The 23,809-nt window shown below is 44.4% G+C and overlaps 1 non-coding gene and 1 pseudogene across 1 annotated transcript; both read left to right on the forward strand.

Moving 5' to 3' along the window:
- Positions 1–5,177: 5,177 nt before the first annotated feature.
- Positions 5,178–7,995, forward strand: LOC109779916 (uncharacterized). Its single transcript, XR_012201489.1, has 3 exons — positions 5,178–6,993; positions 7,079–7,197; positions 7,591–7,995. It is a non-coding gene; the product is annotated as an uncharacterized protein (transcript).
- An 11,383-nt stretch (positions 7,996–19,378) lies between these two features.
- LOC109779922 (protein FAR1-RELATED SEQUENCE 5-like) lies at positions 19,379–22,414 on the forward strand (annotated as a pseudogene).
- Positions 22,415–23,809: the final 1,395 nt, after the last annotated feature.

The following is a 23,809-nucleotide window of genomic DNA, read 5'->3' on the forward strand; positions in this document are numbered from 1 at the left end:
ATAGAGAGAAAATAATTTGCCTTTTGGACTTCCGATTGCCTTCAGAATTAAGACGAGAGAAAATGACACGACACGCCACCCGTGCATTATCCATTTCATGAACAAGACAATGATGCCCGGACAGTGACATATCCACCTACCCGAACCTACTGATGGTGTTCCGTCATGTGCTATTTTGCGCTCTTATCCCGAACGTTTGCAGCTAGTATAATTCAGTTTACTTATTCTTTTTTGCGAATAATTCAGTTTACATTTCTAAACTTAAATTCTACTATCCGTCCCATAATGTAAGACGTTTTTACAAGCGAGCACGTAGCAAAGTCGCATTTAGGACAGACAAATGCGTCAGGGACACAATGAAGGACCGAAGGCGACATACGTGTGTGCAGCATGGCCCCGTGTATGCTTGTGGAACATTCAACACAAGGCACATTCTGAATCCTACTGTATTTCTGACCCCCGCTTAATCATAGCGGGAACTGGCATGGGGATATGGAGTATCTACACTGAGGTTCCTGTGGAATATTCGGGGTCATCACCATTGCATCGCCAAGACAATGCAAGAATACCGTCGAAAGGCAAGCATAGCCCAAACTGCATCCGAGGACAGAAGCACCCACAGTAGGCGAAAAGCTCCACTCAGTTGAGACCAAACCATGACGCTACATTGCTATTGGCGCAGCCGAGGGCCGGCGTGTAACTGAGTTAACGTCACCCGCGTAGACGAAATGCCGCATGCTCCCGAGGCAACAACACAATAACGGCGGCGGCGGCAATATCGAAGGGCATCACGGAACCGAGTCTACACCATGATAGCTTCAAGCACGCACTCACGCCGTTCACAATGAATTTAAATGTTCACAATGATAGTTTCAAAAATTCTGAAAAAAATGTAAATGTTCACAATGAATGTTACTACAAGCCCTAAAAATTTCAGGTCCAAACTCGAAACGCACATTGAGAAACAAAAATGTGAGATCTAGCATGAATAGTGCAAAGAAGAGACAAAAGCAACATTGACACTATTCAGATCTGGATTTCTCTTTTTTTGTTTCTCAATGTTCATTTCGATTTTGGACTTGAAATTTTTAGGAGATGTAGAGACATTCCTTGGGAACATTCAGAATTTTTTGAAACATTTAAAAAAAATGTTTTTTGACATTGGAGCACCAGGAGTACCCAAGGCCAGGAGCACTCAATACTTTCCCAGGTCGGGGGATAGATGCAAGACGCCAGGGACCAATGCACAAAATCTTTTAAAAAGAAGTGGACAATTTTTTGATTTGTGCGTGCACATTCTTGAAATAAGAATTGGTTAACTTTCTTCTGAAATTCAACTCAAACCCTAAGGCTGTTAGTCCACCTCGGTTTTTAATGCACATGAGGAAGGTCGGGGCGTAGTTGCAAGATGGCAAGGACCAATGCACAAAGGTCTTTAAAAAAAATCTAAATGATAACGCTCACACCTGTGGCACGAAGCAATACCGCCTACACGTTTTTTGATGGCAACTTTAGTTACAGGAGAATGACAACTTTTTTGTTTGGATGGCAAGTTTTAGGTTTTTTGAGATTGTTTTTTTTTCGGATGGCAACTTTAGTGTAAAAAACGTGTGAACGGTGTTACTACATGCCACACGTGTGGCAGTTATCGGCGTCCTTAAAAAATTACATTTCTTGATTTGTGCGTGCCCATTCTTGAAACAAGAACTGATTAACTTTCTTCTGAAATCTAACTCAAACCCTACGGTTCTTTTCGAGTCTGTTTATGTGGTTGGTTTGCTCAACCGCCTCTATTGTTGTTTTTTTTCTGAGACAACCAACTCAATAGTCACTTTAGGTTATACGACTTAAGCACCCTGACTAGTATAAAGAATAACCATGGGAATATTGTGTTGGAAATATGCCCTAGAGGCAATAATAAAATGATTATTATTGTATTTCCTTGTTCATGATAATTGTCTGTTGTTCATGCTATAATTGTATTAACTGGAAACCGTAATACATGTGTGAATACATAGACCACAACATGTCCCTAGTAAGCCTCTAGTTGACTAGCTCGTTGATCAATAGATGGTTATGGTTTCCTGACCATGTGTTGGAAATAAGCCCTAGAGGCAATCATAAAATGGTTATTATTATATTTCCTTGTTCATGATAATTGTCTATTGTTCATGTTATAATTGTGTTATCCGGAAATCATAATACATGTGTGAATACATAGGCCACAACATGTCCCTAGTGAGCCTCTAGTTGACTAGCTCGTTGATCAACAGATAGTCATGGTTTCCTGACTATGGACATTAGATGTCATTGATAACGGGATCACATCATTAGAAGAATGATGTGATGGACAAGACCCAATCCTAAGCATAGCACAAGATCGTGTAGTTCGTTTGCTAGAGCTTTTCCAAATGTCAAGTATCATTTCCTTAGACCACGAGATTGTGCAACTCCCGGATACCATAGGAGTGCTTTGGGTGTGCCAAACGTCACAACGTAACTGGGTGGCTATAAAGGTGCACTACGGGTATCTCCGAAAGTGTCTGTTGGGTTGGCACGAATCGAGACTGGGATTTGTCACTCCGTATGACGGAGAGGTATCTCTGGGCCCACTCGGTAATGCATCATCATAATGAGCTCAATGTGACCAAGTGTTTGGTCACGGGATCATGCATTACGGTACGAGTAAAGTGACTTGCCGGTAACGAGATTGAACAAGGTATTGGGATACCGACGATCGAATCTCGGGCAAGTAACGTATCGATTGACAAAGGGAATTGTATACGGGATTAATTGAATCCTCGACATCGTGGTTCATCCGATGAGATCATCGTGGAACATGTGGGAGCCAACATGGGTATCCAGATCCCGTTGTTGGTTATTGACCGGAGAGTCGTCTCGGTCATGTCTGCATGTCTCCCGAACCCGTAGGGTCTACACACTTAAGGTTCGGTGACGCTAGAGTTGTAGAGATATTAGTATGCGGTTAACCGAAAGTTGTTTGGAGTCCCGGATGAGATCCCGGACGTCACGAGGAGTTCCGAAATGGTCCGGAGGTAAAGATTTATATATGGGAAGTCCTATTTTGGCCACCGGAAAATGTTCGGGATTTTTCGATATTGTACCGGGAAGGTTCTAGAAGGTTCCGAAGTGGGGCCCACCTGCATGGGGGGACCCACATGAACGTGGGTAGTGGGGGCAAGGCCCCACACCCCTGGTCAAGGCGCACCAAGATCCCACCTTAGAAGGAATAAGATTATATCCCGAAGGGATAAGATCAAGATCCCTAAAACAGGGGGATAACAATCGGTGGGGAAGGGAAATGATGGGATTTCTTTCCCCCACCTTTGCCAACGCCCCAATGGACTTGGAGGGCAAGAAAACAGCCCCCTCCACCCCTATATATAGTGGGGAGGCGCATGGGAGCAGCACCCCAAACCCTGGCGCCTCCCTCCCTCCCGTGACACCTCTTCCTCCCCGCTTGCGCTTGGCGAAGCCCTGCCGGGATCCCGGTACTTCCACCACCACGCCGTCGTGCTGCTGGATCTCCATCAACTTCTCCTCCCCCCTTGTTGGATCAAGAAGGAGGAGACGTCCCCGCTTCGTACGTGTGTTGAACGCGGAGGTGCCGTCCGTTCGGCGCTAGGATCATCGGTGATTTGGATCACGACGAGTACGACTCCATCAACCCCGTTCTCTTGAACGCTTCCGCGCGCGATCTACAAGGGTATGTAGATGCACTCCCTCTCTCTCGTTGCTAGATGACTCCATAGATTGTTCTTGGTGATGCGTAGAAATTTTTTTAATTTCTGCAACGATCTCCAACACCATGGATATTGGATGTCATTGATAACGGGATCACATCATTAGGAGAATGATGTGATGGACAAGACCCAATCCTAAGCATAGCACAAGATCGTGTAGTTCGTTTGCTAGAGATTTTCTAATGTCAAGTATCATTTCCTTAGACCATGAGATTGTGCAACTCCCGGATACCGTAGGAATGCTTTGGGTGTACCAAACGTCACAACGTAACTGGGTGGCTATAAAGGTGCACTACAGGTATCTCCGAAAGTGTCTGTTGGGTTGGCACGAATCGAGACTGGGATTTGTCACTCCGTATGACGGAGAGGTATCTCTGGGCCCACTCGGTAATGCATCATCATAATGAGCTCAATGTGACTAAGGAGTTAGCCACGGGATCATGCGTTACGGTACGAGTAAAGTGACTTACCGGTAACGAGATTGAACAAGGTATTGGGATCAACGAAAAAAATAGCACGCTATTTCGCGGTTATAGCGCGGTTATAGCATATTCGGAAGGGAGACGTTACGTTTTGACAAAATCGGCCGCTACGGCGCTAATCGCGTAATTAGCGCGCTACACACGCTATAACGTTGTAGCGTTTTAACGTTATAACGTGCAGACCATGCAAAACTAAAATAAGCACAGCCCAGCAGGCCCACTCCTTTTATCAGTCTCCCATCTAACCGGCTAACCCTAGTTCTCACATCTCATCCCCTTCCCAGTTCCCAGCCCAGATGAGCGGCGGCGGCGGCGGCAACATCTGGGCGTGAGCGCCGGCAGCGACAACATCTAGTCATCAGCACGGCGGCAACATCTTCACGTGAGCAGCGGCGGCATCATCATCTCGCGGCGGCGGCGTCCTCCATGTCGACTCCATCCTATTCCTAGCACGGACGGGCGATGTCAACCGCACCGTCGGCAAGTCAACCACCAGGTAATCAAGCATCCACACCGTCACATACCCACTTTCCCTTGTGCCATCTCCATGCCCTCCCCGTCTCCTGCTATGCCGCCGGCAAGGGCACCACCAGATGAACGCCGGCAAGAGCACCAACGAAGGGAAGTAGGATTCAGAAGGAGATCCCTGTATATTCAGTTATTCATAGAAAGATGTTGATTTCCTCAATATGGTTTACGGTTTTGAATAATTAACTTGCACCATGTGGTTCATTTTGACTAATTATCTGTGTATATTTGGTGTTAATGCTTGGATGGGCCGTTTTTATTTGCACCATGTGGTTCATTTTGGTGGTGTTTACTCTCTACTGAAGATATATGTACTCTGTACTAAAGATATATTTACTCTGTACTAAAGATATATGTACTGCATTGAAGACGTAGGCATTGATATATACTTTGTCTGATTGTAGGCATTGGTGCTTCAAGCACAGCATCAACGGTGCAAGGAGAAGCTGCTGTTGTGAATGTGAAATCAAAAGACCCAGGATGGAAATATTGCAGTTGTCCTGACGAAAACAAGAGGAATTCTTTGAAGTGCATTTTCTGTAATCATGTGTACACCAATGGTATTACTCGAATCAAGCTCCACCTTGCAAACATTCCAACTTCCGGTGTTGTTCCCTGTACAAAAGTGCCAGCTGATGTAAGGGATGAAATCACTGAGTTTTTGACAAAGAAGGGTGATAAAAAGGCAGCAAAAATTTCAGAGCAGAAGAGGATTAGATGTGAAGTGGACTTGAGCCACTCAGAGGGGGAAGGTTCAAGTGATGAAGATGGTAGAAGCAATTCTGTTGTTATGCTTAAGTCGGCGAGAGGCAAAACATCTAAATCCACAGGTGGGCCTATGGAAAAATTCTGCCAACTATCACCTGAAGATGCTAACGCTGCAAGGAAGGAAAAATCTAGTGAGAGCATCCAATTAAAGTTGACAACTGGGGAGAGACTGAAGAAAAGGAACCGTGCTTGTGAGTACATATGCCAGTTCTTCTATGAAGCATGCATTCCCTTCAATTCAGTCACACTTCCAAGCTTTGCCCTTATGCTTCAGTCAGTTGGACAATACGGCGAAGACTTGCCAGGTCCTAGTCCTTATGAAATGGGTGGCCCATTCTTGAAGAAGAGAAAGAAGAAAGTGATGGAATCCTTCAAAGCACACAGGGAAGCTTGGGAGCTCACTGGATGTACAATCATGACAGATGCGTGGACCGACATAAGAGGAAGAGGGGTAATGAATCTGGTAGTCCATAGTGCATATGGTGTGGTTTTTCTCGATTCTTTTGATTGTTCAGCTGTGAAGAAAGATGGCAAGTACATCTTTCAGCTTGTAGATGATTGCATTGAAGAGATTGGGGAGAAACATGTAGTTCAAGTGGTGACTGATAATGCAAGTGTGAATCAAGCAGCATCAACTTTGTTGAATGCAAAGCGGCCCAACATATTCTGAAATGGTTGTGCTGCCCATTGTATTGATTTGATGCTAGAGGACATCGGTAAGCTGCCATCAGTTGACTCCACTATTACAAAAGCTAGAGCTGTGACGGTTTTCCTTTATGCACACACAAGGGTTTTGAGCCTAATGAGGGAGTTCCTTGGGAAAGATCTGGTTAGGTCCGGTATTACTAGGTTTGCTACAGCATACTTGAACTTGGAGAGCATGCTGGATAACAAGAAGCAACTCCAGAAGCTATTTAGATCAGATCAACTTGATGAAATGGGCTATCTAAAAAAGGCTAAAGGAAGTGAAGCCAACAAAACTGTGCGCTCTGAATTTTTTTGGAGAGGAGTAGATATTGCCGTGAAGTTCTTTGAACCATTGGCTAACTTGCTAAGGAGAATGGACACTGATGTACCAGCTATGGGATTCATATACGGCGCCTTTTTGGATGCAAAGAAAGAGATCTCAGCCAAGTGTGAAAATGAACAACAACGATCTTGTTTTCAAGAAGTGTTGGATATAGTGGATAAAAGATGGGACAACAAATTGAAGAGGCCGCTACATAGGGCTGGATACTTCTTAAATCCATACTACTTTTATGAAAACAAGCTACAAATTTTGTTGGATCCAACATTTAAAGATGGGGTTGTAAGTTGCATGGGAAAAATGGTGGAAGATGTTCTCCTTCAAGACAAAATCACGGATGAGCTTAAGGCATATCAAGGTGAAGAGGGGTCATTTGGAAGAGACATTGCTAAAAGGCAGCGGAAAAACAAAAACTTTGATCCAGGTGCATATTTACATTTAATTTTTTCTCCATTCTCAAGTCAGAACTTGCAATGCTTTCTTAACTCCGGTTTTTACTCTTAATGAAGCTGATTGGTGGTCCAATCATGGGTCAAGTGCACCAAATCTCAGGGTATTGGCGATGCGGATTTTGAGTTTGACATGCAGCTCCTCGGCTTGTGAGAGGAATTTCAGTGTTTTTCAGCAGGTCAGAAAGATGCATGCCATATGTCAACTTGTTTATTGTCTATCCATGTGTTGATTGAAGTAGAAAGATCCTTGACATACGTTTTAGTACTTATAGTAGGACTATTTGGTGCTTGTCAATTGTCATGCTACCTTGAGCATCATGTTTGAATCTTAACCAGTATCATGTTTGAACAACTCATAACCAGAATAGTCTTTTGCTTTTAAGAAGAGGAAGAAGAATGTTAACCAGAATAGTCTTTTGCTTTTAAGAAATGGAAGAAGAATGTGCTAATTATCAGTTCTTCATTGTCACATTAGAAGGACAACCCGGTATCTTTGTCATACTTTTCTTGCATTGGTTTCGTTGTTTTTTCATACTAATATATTATTGCTCTAATCCCATCACCTACAGATTCACACAAAAAGACGCAATAGGCTACTTCATGACAAAATGAGAGACCTTGTGTTCATCAAGTTCAACTCCAAACTAAAGCAAAAGAGAGGGATGAAAAACAGGGACCCAATTGAGGACCACACATTTGTAGATGTTGTAGAAGATGAAGGCAATGAGTGGATCACTGGTGTTGTGCCTATTGAAGGAGTGCAAACAGGATTTGAACCTGAAGATGTACAAGTTGTAGAACCAACATTAGAAGGAGAAGTTGCTCCATCAAAAAGAAAGATAGTGTCTCAATCTCGTCCTAGGAAGAAGAAGAAGTTGCTTCCTATTTATCGTGATGATGAGTTGCAATCAGCTGAGTCTTCTTCTGAATCGGAAGATGATGACATGCATTTACCAGTGAGTGATTCTGAATAATCTCATTGTGCTATGTTGTAATGTTGTTGCCTTCGGTGGCTGTTGATGTAGACTATCTTAAAAGTCTGTGTGTCATTTTGTGTTGTATTGTTGCTGCCCCGGTGGCTGTTGATGTTAGAGACTCTTAAAACTATGGTTGTTGAAGAGACTTACCATAAAAATGTAGTTGTTGATGTTAAAGACTATGGTTGTTGTTGCCGAGGGTCGCTGTTGATGTTTGTTGATGTTAGAGACTTTTAAAATTGTAGTTGTTGATGTTAGAAACTATTGAAACTGTTTGAGACTTACTACTTTTATGTGCTGGATTTGGCCCTTATGCATATATTGCTTGCTCGTATGAAAAATTTAGTTGCTTAAATACTTTATTTCTAGATATATTTGAATTTTTTTTGCAAACGCTATTCTGAAATATAGCACGCTATTAGCGCGCTATAAATTGTGTAGCATTTAGAGAAGGGCCTCTCTATATTTTGTAGCGCGCTATTTTTTTCGTTGATTGGGATACCGACGATCGAATCTCGGGCAAGTAACGTACCGATTGACAAAGGGAATAGTATACGGGATTGATTAAATCCTCGGCATCGTGGTTCATCCGATGAGATCATCGTGGAACATGTGGGAGCCAACATGGGTATCTAGATCCCGCTGTTGGTTCTTGACCGGAGAGTCGTCTCGGTCATGTCTGCATGTCTCCCGAACCCGTAGGGTCTACACACTTAAGGTTCGGTGACGCTAGGGTTGTAGAGATATTAGTATGCGGAAATCCGAAAGTCGTTCGGAGTCCCGGATGAGATCCCGGACGTCACGAGGAGTTCCGGAATGGTCCAGAGGTAAAGATTTATATATGGGAAGTCCTATTTTGGCCACCGGAAAATGTTCGGGATTTTTCGGTATTGTACCGGGAAGGTTCTAGAAGGTTCCGAAGTGGGGCCCACCTGCATGGGGGGACCCACATGAACGTGGGTAGTGGGGGAAAGGCCCCACACCCCTGGTCAAGGCGCACCAAGATCCCACCTTAGAAGGAATAAGATCATATCCCGAAGGGATAAGATCAAGATCCCTAAAAAAGGGGGATAACAATCGGTGGGGAAGGGAAATGATGGGATTTCTTCCCCCCACCTCTGCCAACGCCCCAATGGACTTGGAGGGCAAGAAACCAGCCCCCTCCACCCCTATATATAGTGGGGAGGCGCATGGGAGCAGAACCCCAAGCCCTGGCGCCTCCCTCCCTCCCGTGACACCTCTTCCTCCCCGCTTGCGCTTGGCGAAGCCCTGCCGGGATCCCGCTACTTCCACCACCACGCCGTCGTGCTGCTGGATCTCCATCAACCTCTCCTCCCCCCTTGCTGGATCAAGAAGGAGGAGACGTTGCTGCTCCATACGTGTGTTGAACGCGGAGGTGCCGTCCGTTCGGCGCTAGGATCATCGGTGATTTGGATCACGACGAGTACGACTCCATCAACCCCGTTCTCTTGAATGCTTCCGCTCGCGATCTACAAGGGTATGTAGATGCACTCCTCCCCTCTCGTTGCTAGCATCTCCTAGATTGATCTTGGTGACACGTAGGAAAATTTTGACTTTCTGCCACGTTCCCCAACAGTGACATCATGAGCAAGGTCTATGCGTAGATTCTATGCACGAGTAGAACACAAAGTAGTTGTGGGCGATGATTTGTTCAATTTGCTTGCCGTTACTAGTCTTATCTTGATTCGGCGGCATTGTGGGATGAAGCGGCCCGGACCGACCTTACACGTACTGTTACGTGAGACAGGTTCCACTGACTGACATGCACTTGATGCATAAGGTGGCTAGCGGGTGTCTGTCTCTCCCACTTTAGTCGGATCGGATTCGATGAAGAGGGTCCTTATGAAGGGTAAATAGCAATTGGCATATCACCGTTGTGGCTTTTGCGTAGGTAAGAAACGTTCTTGCTAGAAACCCATAGCAGCCACGTAAAACATGCAACAACAATTAGAGGACGTCTAACTTGTTTTTGCAGGGTATGCTATGTGATGTGATATGGCCAAAAGGATGTGATGAATGATATATGTGATGCATGAGATTGATCATGTTCTTGTAATAGGAATCACGACTTGCATGTCGATGAGTATGACAACCGGCAGGAGCCATAGGAGTTGTCTTAATTTATTGTATGACCTGCGTGTCAATGAAAAACGCCATGTAATTACTTTACTTTATTGCTAACCGTTAGCCATAGTAGTAGAAGTAATAGTTGGCGAGACAACTTCATGAAGACACGATGATGGAGATCATGGTGTCATGTCGGTGACGAAGGTGATCATGCCGCGCCTCGAAGATGGAGATCAAAAGGCGCAAGATGATATTGGCCATATCATGTCACTTTATGATTTGCATGTGATGTTTGTCATGTTTACATCTTATTTGCTTAGAACGACGGTAGCATAAATAAGATGATCCCTCACTAAAATTTCAAGAGATGTGTTCCCCCTAACTGTGCACCGTTGCGAAGGTTCGTTGTTTCGAAGCACCACGTGATGATCGGGTGTGATAGATTCTAACGTTCGCATACAACGGGTGTTGACGAGCCTAGCATGTACAGACATGGCCTCGGAACACAAGAGACCGAAAGGTCGAATATGAGTCGTATAGTAGATACGATCAACATGGAGATGTTCACCGATGATGACTAGTCCGTCTCACGTGATGATCGGACACGGCCTAGTCGATTTGGATCATGTATCACTTAGATGACTAGAGGGATGTCTATCTAAGTGGGAGTTCATTAAATAATCAGATGAACTTAATTATCATGAACATAGTCAAAAGGTCTTTGCAAATAATGTCGTAGCTTACGCTTTAGTTCTACTAAGATATGTTCCTAGAGAAAATTTAGTTGAAAGTTGATCGTAGCAATTATGCGGACTGGGTCCGTAAACTGAGGATTGTCCTCATTGTTGCACAGAAGGCTTATGTCCTTAATGCACCGCTCGGTGTGCTGAACCTCGAGCGTCGTCTGTAGATGTTACAAAACATCTAGCATACACGTTTTGATGACTACGTGATAGTTCAGTGTGTGATGCTAACGGTTTAAAATTGTGGCACCAAAGACGGTTTTGAAACGTCGCAGAACATATGAGATCTTCCAAAGACTGAAATTGGGATTTCAGACTAATGCCCACGTCAAGAGGTATGAGACCTCTGACAAGTTTCTTAAGCCTGCAAACTAAGGGAGAAAAGCTCAATCGTTGAGCATGTGCTCAGATTATCTGAGTACTACAATCACTTGAATCGAGTGGGAGTTAATCTTCCAGATGAGATAGTGATGGTTCTCCATAGTCACTGCCACCAAGCTATTAGAGCTTCGTGATGAACTATAACATATCAGGGATAGACATGATGATCCTTGAGCAACTCGCGATGTTTGACACCGCGAAAGTAGAAATCAAGAAGGAGCATCAATTGTTGATGGTTAGTAAAACCACTAGTTTCTAGAAGGGCAAGGGCAAGAAGGGATACTTCATGAAACGGCAAATCAGTTGCTGCTCTAGTGAAGAAACCCAAGGTTGAACCCAAACCCGAGACTAAGTGCTTCTGAAATGAGCGGAACGGTCACTGAAGCAGAACTACCCTAGATACTTTGTAGATGAGAAGGTTGGCAAGGTCGACAGAAGTATATTGGATATACATTATATTAATGTGTACTTTACTAGTACTCCTAGTAGCACCAGGGTATTAGATACCGGTTCGGTTGCTAAGTGTTAGTAACTCGAAATAAAAGCTGCGGAATAAACGGAGACTAGCTAAAGGTGAGATGACGATATGTGTTGGAAGTGTTTCCAAGGTTGATGTGATCAAGCATCGCATGCTCCCTCTACCATCGAGATTGGGGTTAAACCTGAATAATTATTATTTGGTGTTTGCGTTGAGCATAGACATGATTGGATTATGTTTATCGCAATACGGTTATTCATTAAAGGAGAATAATGGTTACTCTGTCTATTTGAATAATACCTTCAATGGTCTTGCACCTAAAATGAATGGTTTATTGAATCTCGATCGTAGTGATACACATGTTCATGCCAAAAGATATAAGATAGTAATGATAGTACCACATACTTGTGGCACTGCCACTTGAGTCATATTGGTATAAAACGCATGAAGAAGCTCCATGTTGATGGATCTTTGGACTCACTCATTTTTGAAAAGATTGAGACATGCGAACCATGTCTATTAGTATATATGCATGAAGAAAGTCCATACAGATGGATCATTTGTACTCACTTGATTTTGAATCACTTGAGACATGCAAATCATACCACATGGGCAAGATGACTGAAAGGCCTTGTTTTCAGTAAGATGGAACAAGAGAGCAACTTGTTGGAAGTAATACATTTGATCTGTGCAGTCCAATGAGTGCTGACGCACGCAGTGAATATCGTTATGTTCTTACTTCACAGATGATTTGAGTAGATGCTGAGAATATTTACTTGATGAAACACAAGTCTGAATTATTGAAAGGTTCAAGTAATTTCAGAGTGAAGTTGAAGATCGTCGTGACAAGAGGATAAAATGTCTGTGATATGATCATAGAGATGAATATCTGAGTTACGAGTTTGGCACACAATTAAGAAATTATGGAAATTGTTTCACGACTAACACCGCCTGGAACACCATATTGTGATGGTGTGTCCGAACATCATAACTGCACCCTATTGGATATGGTGCATACCATGATGTCTCTTAGCGAATTACAACTATCGTTTATGGGTTAGGCATTAGAGACAACCACATTCACTTTAAATAGGGCACCGCGCAATTCCGTTGAGACGACACCGTATGAACTATGGTTTAGAGAAACCTAAGCTGTCGTTTCTTAAAAGTTTGGGGCTGCGACGCTTATGTGAAAAAGTTTCAGGCTGATAAGCTCGAACCCAAAGCGGATAAATGCATCTTCATAGAATACCCAAAACAGTTGGGTATACCTCCTATTTCAGATCTGGAAGCAAAAGTGATTGTTTCTAGAAACGGGTCCTTTCTCGAGGAAAAGTTTCTCTCGAAAGAATTGAGTGGGAGGATGGTGGAGACTTGATGAGGTCATTGAACCGTCACTTCAACTAATGTGTAGCAGGGCACAGGAAGTTGTTCCTGTGGCACCTACACCAATTGAAGTGGAACCTTATGATAGTGATCATGAAACTTCAGATCAAGTCACTCCCAAACCTCATAGGATGACAAGGATGTGTACTACTTCAGAGTGGTACGTAATCCTGTCTTGGAAGTCATGTTGCTAGACAACAATGAACCTACGAGCTATGGAGAAGCGATGGTGGGCCCGGATTCCGACGAATGGCTCGAGGCCATAAAATCCGAGAGGATCCATGTATGAAAACAAAGTATAGACTTTGAAAGAACTACTTGATGGTCGTAAGGCTGTTGGGTACAGATGGATATTAAAGGGAAGACAGACAATGATGGTAAGTGTCACCATTAAGAAAGCTCGACTTGTCGTTAAGATGTTTTCCGGCAAGTTCAAGGAGTTGACTGCGATGAGACTTTCTCACTCGTAGCGATGCTAAGAGTCTGTTAGAATTATATTAGCAGTTACTGCATTATTTATGAAATCTTGCAGATAGGATGTCAAAACATTGTTTCCTCGACGATTTTCTTGAGGAAAGGTTGTATGTGATACAACCAGAAGGTTTTGTCAATCCTGAAAGATGCTAACAAGTATGCAAAGCTCCAGCAATCCTTCTAAGGATTGGAGTAAGCATCTCGGAGTTGGAATGAACGCTTTGATGAGATGATCAAAGATTTTGGGTTTATACAAAGTTCATGAGAAACTTGTATTTCCAAAGAAGTGAGCGGGAGCACTATAGAATTTTTGATGAGTATATGTTGTTAACATATTGTTGATCATAAATGATGTAGAATTTCTGGAAAGCATCCAGGGTTATTTGAAAAGTGTTTTTAATGGAAAACCTGGATTAAGCTACTTGAACATTGAGCATTAAGATCTATAAGGATTGATCAAAAACGCTTAATAGTACTTTCAAATGAATACATACCGTGACAAGATTTTGAAGGAGTTCAAAATAGATCAGCAAAGAAGGAGTTCTTGGCTGTGTTACAAGGTGTGAGTATTGAGTAAGACTCAAGACCTGACCACGGCAGAAGAAAGAGAAAGTATGAGTTAGTCAAGGGGTACAATAGTGATCCAGGAAGGGATCACATGACAGCGGTCGAACTTATCCTTAGTATCTAGTGGACTAAGGAATTTTCTCGATTATGGAGGTGGAAAGGGGGTTCGTCGTAAAGGGTTACGTCGATGCAAACTTTGACACTAATCCGGATGACTCTGAGTAGTGAACCGGATTCGTATAGTAGAGCAGTTATTTGGAATAGCTCCAAGTAGCGCGTGGTAGCTGCATCTACAAGATGACATAGAGATTTGTAAAGCACACACGGATCTGAATGTTGCAGACCCGTTGACTAAAACCACTCTCGTAAGCATAACATGATCAAACCCTAGAACTCATTGAGTGTTAATCACATGGTGATGTGAACTAGATTATTGACTCTAGTAAACTCTTGGGTATTAGTCACATGGCGATGTGAACTTTGAGTGTTAATCACATGGTGATGTGAACTAGATTATTGACTCTAGTGCAAGTGGGAGACTGTTGGAAATATGCCCTAGAGGCAATAATAAAATGGTTATTATTGTATTTCCTTGTTCATGATAATTGTCTGTTGTTCATGCTATAATTGTATTAACTGGAAACCGTAATACATGTGTGAATACATAGACCACAACATGTCCCTAGTAAGCCTCTAGTTGACTAGCTTGTTGATCAATAGATGGTTATGGTTTCCTGACCATGGACATTGAATGTCATTGATAATGGGATCACATCATTAGGAGAATGATGTGATGGACAAGACCCAATCCTAAGCATAGCACAAGATCGTGTAGTTCGTTTGCTAGAGCTTTTCTAATGTCAAGTATCATTTCCTTAGACCATGAGATTGTGCAACTCCCGGATACCGTAGGAATGCTTTGGGTGTACCAAACGTCACAACGTAACTGGGTGGCTATAAAGGTGCACTACAGGTATCTCCGAAAGTGTCTGTTGGGTTGGCACGAATCGAGACTGGGATTTGTCACTCCGTATGACGGAGAGGTATCTCTGTGCCCACTCGGTAATGCATCATCATAATGAGCTCAATGTGACTAAGGAGTTAGCCATGGGATCATGCGTTACGGTACGAGTAAAGTGACTTGCCAGTAACGAGATTGAACAAGGTATTGGGATACCGACGATCGAATCTCGGGCAAGTAACGTACCGATTGACAAAGGGAATAGTATACGGGATTGATTGAATCCTCTACATCATGGTTCATCCGATGAGATCATCGTGGAACATGTGGGAGCCAACATGGGTATCCAGATCCCGCTGTTGGTTATTGACCAGAGAGTCGTCTCGGTCATGTCTGCATGTCTCCCGAACCCGTAGGGTCTACACACTTAAGGTTCGATGACGCCAGGGTTGTAGAGATATTAGTATGCGGAAATCCTAAAGTTGTTCGGAGTCCCGGATGAGATCCCGGACGTCACGAGGAGTTTCGGAATGGTCCGGAGGTAAAGATTTATATATGGGAAGTCCTATTTTGGCCACCGAAAAATGTTCGGGATTTTTTGGTATTGTACCGGGAAGGTTCTAGAAGGTTCCGAAGTGGGGCCCACCTGCATGGGGGGACCCACATGAACGTGGGTAGTGGGGGAAAGGCCCCACACCCCTGGTCAAGGCGCACCAAGATCCCACCTTAGAAGGAATAAGATCATATCCCGAAGGGATAAGATCAAGATCCCTAAAAAGGGGGGATAACAATCGGTGGGGAAGGGAAATGATGGGATTTCTTTCCCCCACCTTTGCCAACGCCCCAATGGACTTGGAGGGCAAGAAACCAGCCCCCTCCACCCCTATATATAGTGGGGAGGCGCATGGGAGCAGCACCCCAAGCCCTGGCGCCTCCCTCCCTCCCGTTACACCTCTTCCTCCCCGCTTGCGCTTGGCGAAGCCCTGCCGGGATCCCGCTACTTCCACCACCACGCCGTCGTGCTGCTGGATCTCCATCAACCTCTCATCCCCCCTTTCTGGATCAAGAAGGAGGAGACGTCGCTGCTCCGTACGTGTGTTGAACGCGGAGGTGCCGTCCGTTCGACGCTAGGATCATCGGTGATTTGGATCACGACGAGTACGACTCCATCCCCTCGCGATCTACAAGGGTATGTAGATGCACTCCTCCCCTCTTGTTGCTAGCATCTCCTAGATTGATCTTGGTGACATGTAGGAAAATTTTGAATTTCTGCTACATTCCCCAACATATTGAAGGATTAAATTGCTATAGGAAACATTTTACCTTTTGGAAGACATCAGACGCTATCCTACGTTTTTGTGAAACTCCTGTGGGATAACTGAATTTTGGAGGAAACAAAACATGTGCTTCCACCTCTCTTTCTCTCTCTCTCTCTCTCTCTCTCTCTCTCTCTCTCTCTCTCTCTTTGTGTCTAGAATCTTAATGTTTCTCATGTGTGGCAAACGGCAGTTTTGGATTTCTTTATGTTTTTAGTTCGTTGCAACGTAGAATACATGACACCTTAAATTTTATTTTTTATACCTTTTTAGGTTTTAAACTTTTTATGTTCCAAATAGGGCCATAATGTTCCCTCCATATTGTGAGGTTGCCTAGGAAACTTAAAGAGGTGGTCAACCAATGGCCCAATTCAATCCACAATCCACGCAAATTCTACGCCTCGCATTTTTTTCGAAACGGAGGCAAAAATTTCGCCTCATCTCATTGATAAAGAAGGGGTCTGAAACAAAGTTACGAGGGCCATTACTCCTCCACAAATGGTCGAGACAAACATGACTTCTCTAGCAGCATGATCGAGCTCAACTTTTTTGCCCTAGCAGTTACTCAATTCCTCGCTTCACTCTTTATCGAGGTGACCACCCTAGAGGGTAAGGCCACACCTCGCATATTGCGAGATAGAAGCAATTGTCACCTACATGATGGTGAAGTGGGCCAGCTCAATAGGGTGGTAGTGAGCGGTTTTGAGAAGCTATCGGTTTAAGGAGCCTTCCGGCCGGTTGTCAAAAGTTCTAGGTGGGGTTTTTTCTGTGTTTTTCTCTATAGTTTTTTATGTGGATTTTTATTAAATTTTATTTTCCATGTCAACTTTTTTTAATACACGATGAACATTTTTTGTATACAGGCTTAGCTTTTTTCATATACACATTGACTATTTTAAAAGTACAAGTTGAACATTTCATCCAAATACATGTTGAAAATATGTAAAATGCACATTGATTTTTAAATACACAGTGAACATTTTAAGCACAATTTTTATAATGGCATGAAGATTTTTTTTATGCTACAAACAACTTTTGAAAATTGTGCAAACATATTTTTTCCATTCCAGGATTTTTTTATAAAATGTCACGAACGTGTTTTTTGAATAGGTGAAGATTTTCTAAATGTCATATTTTTCTGAATGATGTGAACATTTAAAAAATGGCATGAACATATTTATAAATGTGTGAACATTTATTCGAATTGTTCAAACATTTTTAAAACCACAATAACAAACTTTTACATCCCATGAACATTTTGTAGTGCGCGGTGAGTAATTTTAAAAAGAAAAACTCAGAAAAGAGTTTTTTCCCGATATATGCATATATTTTATAACTTTTTGGGAGTATAAATAAAAGTAAGAAAAAGAGAAAAAATGCATCTTCGTACTTTTTTAGGGGTTAAACCTAGTTTTATTGCTCACATTCCACAAAGTGTGGGATACAAAATGGATCATGGGGTTCAGACAACCAAACGCGTCGTCCCTGATCCAAAGAATGTGAAAACTTGGCTAACCTATCAGCATCGGACTTTGCAGCTCTACCTTCGAAAGTAAAATGACAACTAAAAGATAACGCTCTAAGCTTAATCTCACTAATGATGGTTTCGTATCCTTCACTCCTAGCTTTGCCAATGTCATTGACCACCTACTTCGAGTCCGAGGCTATGCTGAAATTATGTAGCATCAAATCTTCAACTAGGGATAAACCCTCTCTACATGCAATGGCTTCCAATGTCGCAACATCGATTATACCCATGATCACCAGGGATGAACTCTCCGGATAGTAACCCGTCATACCTCGGCACACTGCCACCGTTGATCCCTTTGCATGAGCTTTAGAGATTCCTGCGTCAACATGAATCTTTGCAAACCCTGACGAGGTGCCTTAGGCTTTGTTGTTGTCACTCTCGGTACGGCAGCTACCTTCGCAACTTCCGTCAGCAACATATCCAGCTCGGTGATGAACTGAGTGATGAACTGATGGGTGGCAGATGGGCTTTGAAATTTTTTATCATGAATAGCCTTCCTCCGAGCCACCAGATAGCCCACGGTGTAACTGCTAAACGAATGAATGCCTCATGTGACAGTGTGTCAATCATCATGAAAATGCATTGCTTATCAATGGGCTTTGTCCTTGCAGAAAAGTGTTCCGCCAATTCTCCATCAACCAGCGCCCAGATGCAACGAGACATCAAACATTCCAGCATAGAATGACGCCATGAATCCGCATTCCAGGGCACCACAGAGACCGCAAGCACTCGACGTTGCAAAACACTCACTTTCCACTGAGGATGTACGAGCACACAGAAATATGCAGCCTGGTACTGGAATGGAAAAACGCCTGAAGCTCCTACTTGGCCGGCCCTATGGTTTCGCTAAAGGCGAGACTATAGTCACTGAGATGATTCTAAGAAGAAAAGACATAGTCGCTGAGACAAACCGGGCCAACCTATGAATAGACGGGCCGCTCTACTTGCCGCAACCTTTCGCTAAAAAGGGAAACTTGGCGTAACCTTGACGTGGAGTTTTTGTGCGCGAGCTCAGATGAGCTCGTTATCTAGGCCTTTCGATATCTCATTTGGATCTGTGCCGCTGTGCTGTACGAGCGCTGGAGAATCACTAAAAAATGTGTACTGCTGAAAAATACGGTCGCGACAGCAATAGCTGGTGGGCCTATTTGTAAGGCGCGGGATGCCAGCCGTTAGAGGGGCACGGGGTGGGCCGTGGACCAGAATTGGCGCTCACATCTGATCCGTAGCCCAGGATTTTAGCTTTCCGTTTGGTGGGCTCAGGCATGAATTGAATGCGTCGTCTAGGTCCTTCTTCCCCGAAGCGGTGCTTTCGTTTCGAAGTTGTCGGCTGGATAATCAGTAGGAGGAGCCCGGCGGCGACCATCCATGCAGTTCCTGATGCAGCCTATGTGCAGGTACGGGCATCTGTCCTCCTCGCCGGCCTCATGTTCTCCTTGCGATTTTAGTTGGTCAAGATCTGGAGTCTAACAGAAACATGGCCTGCCCCTGTCTCAGATCCACTTTCCTGGAGGAGGTGGGAGAAAGCTTGGTACCGCCGCCAGTGGCGGCAGCGGCTGTGCCCGTGGAGGCGGCTGTGGCGGATGGGGGAGATGTGCTGCCTGCGGTGGCGCAGCTGGATGTGGTGGAGGAGGGCGGACGACAGTGGCCACGCGGTGGAGGAGGAGGGTATGCGCGCTCCGACGACAGTGGCCACGGGCAGATTCTGTTAGGCAAGCCTTCGGCGGCGATCCGGATGGATAACTTTCCACCATCGTCGGAGCTGTCTACTGGGTAGATGAATCCTCAGGCGCCAGGATGGAATAAGAGGTTAGTCCTGGCTGTTGGTCATGCTCAGAAGCAGAATTAGTAGTAGCTGATTTTTTGTTGAGCAGAAATGTAGCGCACACACACACCAAGTATATGAAGAGATGGTGGCAATGTTTGTAGAATGAGCTTTTACTTGTCAGATCATTAGAGTTAGTAGCATTTTTTGTAGGGATTAATTGTTATGTAAAATGAGATAAGAAGCATTGTTTTTGCATCGCAGACAAGCAGTTACAGTAAGTTATTAGGTTCAGACACGTTGGACTTAGTAATGAAATTTGTATGAAGAGCTTGTAATCTTGCTTCAGATCACATGCATTTGGGGAGAGTTGAGTAGATTGCGCAAGGCTATTGAATTCTGGGGAGAGTTGTGGAGGTGGATGTGTTTGCAGGTTGAGGATTAGAGCTCCTGCACCAAGCAGGCCACCTTGTCCGAACCAGGTCAGTGCGTTCGAGAAAGTTGTGTGGACATTTGCTGAGAACCCAACTGAGAATGTTATCACACTAGTTATCGGCACAACATTCGACTCGGTGGGCGAGGCGTATGACTTCTACAATTTGTACTCGTGGGAGAAGGGCTTTGGCATTCGTTACGGCAAGAGCAGGCTAAATGTGGAGAGGACAAAATGCATGCAAGAAATAGTTTGTGGTTGCTCGGTGAGTTTTTTTATTATTTTTTATGTTTATGCTGGGACATACAATTCGTATTTTGTGTCTGCGTGTGTGGTAGCAAAGAAATTACTGAACTCACTGACTTTTGTTGTCGATCATTTTGCAGGGAAAAGCTGGGGTGGAGAACACAAGGTCTTGTCGTTGCAAGTGCCCTGCTCTAATAAGGCTACTACGAGCGGAGGACAATGGGTGGTACATAGCAGAGCATAGAGACAATCACAACCACTCGTTGTGGCCTAATTTCCGTGAGACAGTACACTGGGCCTCAAACAAGCACATAGATGTGTACACTAGGGATATAGTGAAGCAGTTAAGGCAGAACAATGTCAACTTAGCAAAGGTGTATGGCATCACCGGAGGCTACTTTGGATCAATGAAAAATGTTCCGTTCATGAAGAGGTCGTTGCGTAGCCTGTGTGGGAAGATAAATAGAGACAATGCAGAAGATGATGTGAAAAAAAAACAATGGATGTGTTCGCAGATATTGGGGCTAAAGATCCACACTTCATGTATAGGGTCCAGTCTGACAATGAGGGCAGGATTAAGAATCTGATGTGGGCTAGTGGGAGTAGCAGGCTGCAATATTCATTTTTTGGTGATGTTATAACATTTGACACGACTTACCGGACTAATCTGTACGACATGCCTTTCGGCCTTTTTGTAGGGGTAAACAATCATTTTCAGAGTGTGATCCTGGCAGGTGTGCTCGTGCGAGACGAAACGGAAGATAGTTTTGAGTGGGTTTTCTCAGAATTCCTTATAATGATGGGCGGGTCTCCACCGGTGACCATACTGACAGGTACACTCCTATAATTGCTTCGAAAAGTATGCAATCGGTTATGAGGTTGTGATGAATTTTTTTGTTTGCATTTGCAGACCAGAACCGGGCTATGGAGCTGGCTATCAGGAAAGTTATGCCGGATGCAACACACCATTGGTGCAAGTGGCATATTCTGAAGAAAGCAAAAGAATCATTGGGTGGTCTTGTACATGAAGAAAAGTGATTTCAGAGCTGAGTTCTATAAGGTTATAAATCACATGTTGACAGAAGATGAATTTGAGAAAGCTTGGGACATGTTGCTAGATAAGTACAAGCTTAGGGCGCATCCGTACATGACGAACCTGTATGAAATCCGTAAGAAATGGGCGAAGCCTTATTTTAAGGGAGTTTTTTGTGCAAAAATGGCGAGCACACAGAGGAGTTAGAGTGCAAACAATATGCTAAAGAATTATGTGCCTCCTGGTTGCCCAATGCACATGTTTGTTCAGAAGTACCGGGAGTCGGAGGAGAACTACGAAGAGAAGCGAACACGAATTGTAAGTAATTCTTGTTGGGAATGCTGTACATAGTTGAAGTCATTGGGGCAAACATATGAGTAGAAAAAAAGAACATTTACAGTGGTTGTGTACTAATTATGCAGGGGAGGCCGCTAATGACGGCAAACCTCGCAGTGGAAAGGCATGCTAGCAAGATATATACAAGAGCCATGTTTGAAAGTTTGGCCATATATTGTATGAATGTGGCGCTTATCAAGTTGAAGAGATTGAGAAACACAAGACGTATGTTGCAATCCACAGCGAGGCGGAGAAGAGAGAGAAATGGTGCAGAGTGGCATACACGGTTAGGATGCTAGATGGGGAGGATGAATTCGACTGCGAGTGTGGACAATTTGCACACATGGGCTTGCTTTGCAGCCATGTGCTGAAGGTTAGCGCCTGGGCCTCTGACCTGTGTTCTTTTATGCAGAGATCATGTTGAATTGTACTGCAAATTATGCATCATGCAAATGATTCCCAGTTTTTTCGTTCATGCCTATGCAGGTGTTAGATTTCATTCGGGCGAAGGAAATACGAGCAAAACATATCGTGAAGAGATGGATGAAAGATGCTAGAGATATACTACCTGCCCACCTAGTCCAATACCAGAAGGATAGCATGAAGAACAATCCATTTTTGTACAGACACTTCACCATGTACATGCATGCAATGGAGCTAGTGAGGCTGGGAGACTAGTGAATTGCAAAAAACCACCACATTTCAAGTTTTGTTTTGGAATTGCCACCACATTCCTTGGGCGCCCTAAAAATCTACCGGTTTTCTTGCTAATTTTCTCAATAAACACTAATGATTGATTTGGAGCGAATTAATCCAACTTTTGACATACCGGGCCCACTGGTCAGTGCCACGTGGCAGTAAATGGTGAAAACCGTGTGTTGACCGTGAAGTTGAATGGAGGGCCCACCTGTCAGCATCGTCATCTCTCTCAAACCGAATTCTCCTCCTTAGGGGCATTCCAACAAACACCTCGCGTGCAAGGACAGAGATGGACGAGAGGGCTCGGAGGTGACTGTGTCGGCGCCTGCAGCAGAGGCAAGGAAGCCTGTGGTGCGGTCTTCCCTGGCTAGAGAAGGCTCACACAACGACTTGACGACTCAGTGGCGTGAGCCGGCCATGGCGGGACCGTGAGTCGCGCGGCGCGCGCTGCCCCTGAGCTGTGGCCATGGCGCCAGTGCAAGAAGAGGCTGCCATGGTTGGGTGAGCGGACGTAGGAGGTGGGATGGAGGAGGAGCCGAGGAGGGTGAGTGGAGCGGGAGAAGGGTAGAGGGCTCGGCGGCGCTCCGGTGAGAGAAGGAGAGGAGGAGAGGGAGTCGTGGATGGGACCCTGACATGGGCGGCTCACACCCTCTCTTCCCCAGACGCGTTGTGTCCCACATCGTTGTCCGACCGGCGGCGCGAACCGAGCTCGCCATGGATGTACTGCTCGTGCGCGCGTGGTACTTCATGGATGCTAGCTTGATGCATGCTGCTGTTGCTTGCCGTTGCTACTTGCTACTTGCCGCTACTGCTTGTGTGCGCAGGCCAGCGAGCTGGTACAGGCAGCGCGGCGTGTAGGCGAGCGAGCCACCTCTCTGAAACCTCCCTCGCATCCAAGCTGTTCGACTGAATGTCCCACAGAGAAGAAGAAGAAGGTTTGAGAGAGACAAGTGTGCTGATAGGTGGGTCCAATGTCCAACTTAACGGTCAACACCATTTGTGTTGACTTGAACTGCCACATGGCACTGATCTGTGGGCCCGGTATGTCAGAATTGGATTAATTCACTCCAAATCGATCATTAGTGTTTATTGAGAAAATTAGCAAGAAAACCGGTAGATTTTTGGGGCGCCCAAGGAATGTGGTGGCAATTCCAAAACAAAACTTGAAATGTGGTGGTTTTTTGCAATTCACTCGCTGGGAGACACCAGTTTGGATGCATACAACTGATTGATGGATCTGTTCAGGGCTAATTTGTCAGTGATGCTACCATATGCAGAAGTCAGAGATGGTCTTGGGCTGGAGGACAGACTTGCAGATAAAGGACTCGTGGTGAATCATTCAAACACTGCTGGTATGGATGGAGAACACATGAA

Source organism: Aegilops tauschii, chromosome 2, assembly GCF_002575655.3.
Source record: "Aegilops tauschii subsp. strangulata cultivar AL8/78 chromosome 2, Aet v6.0, whole genome shotgun sequence".
Taxonomy (NCBI): domain Eukaryota; kingdom Viridiplantae; phylum Streptophyta; class Magnoliopsida; order Poales; family Poaceae; genus Aegilops; species Aegilops tauschii.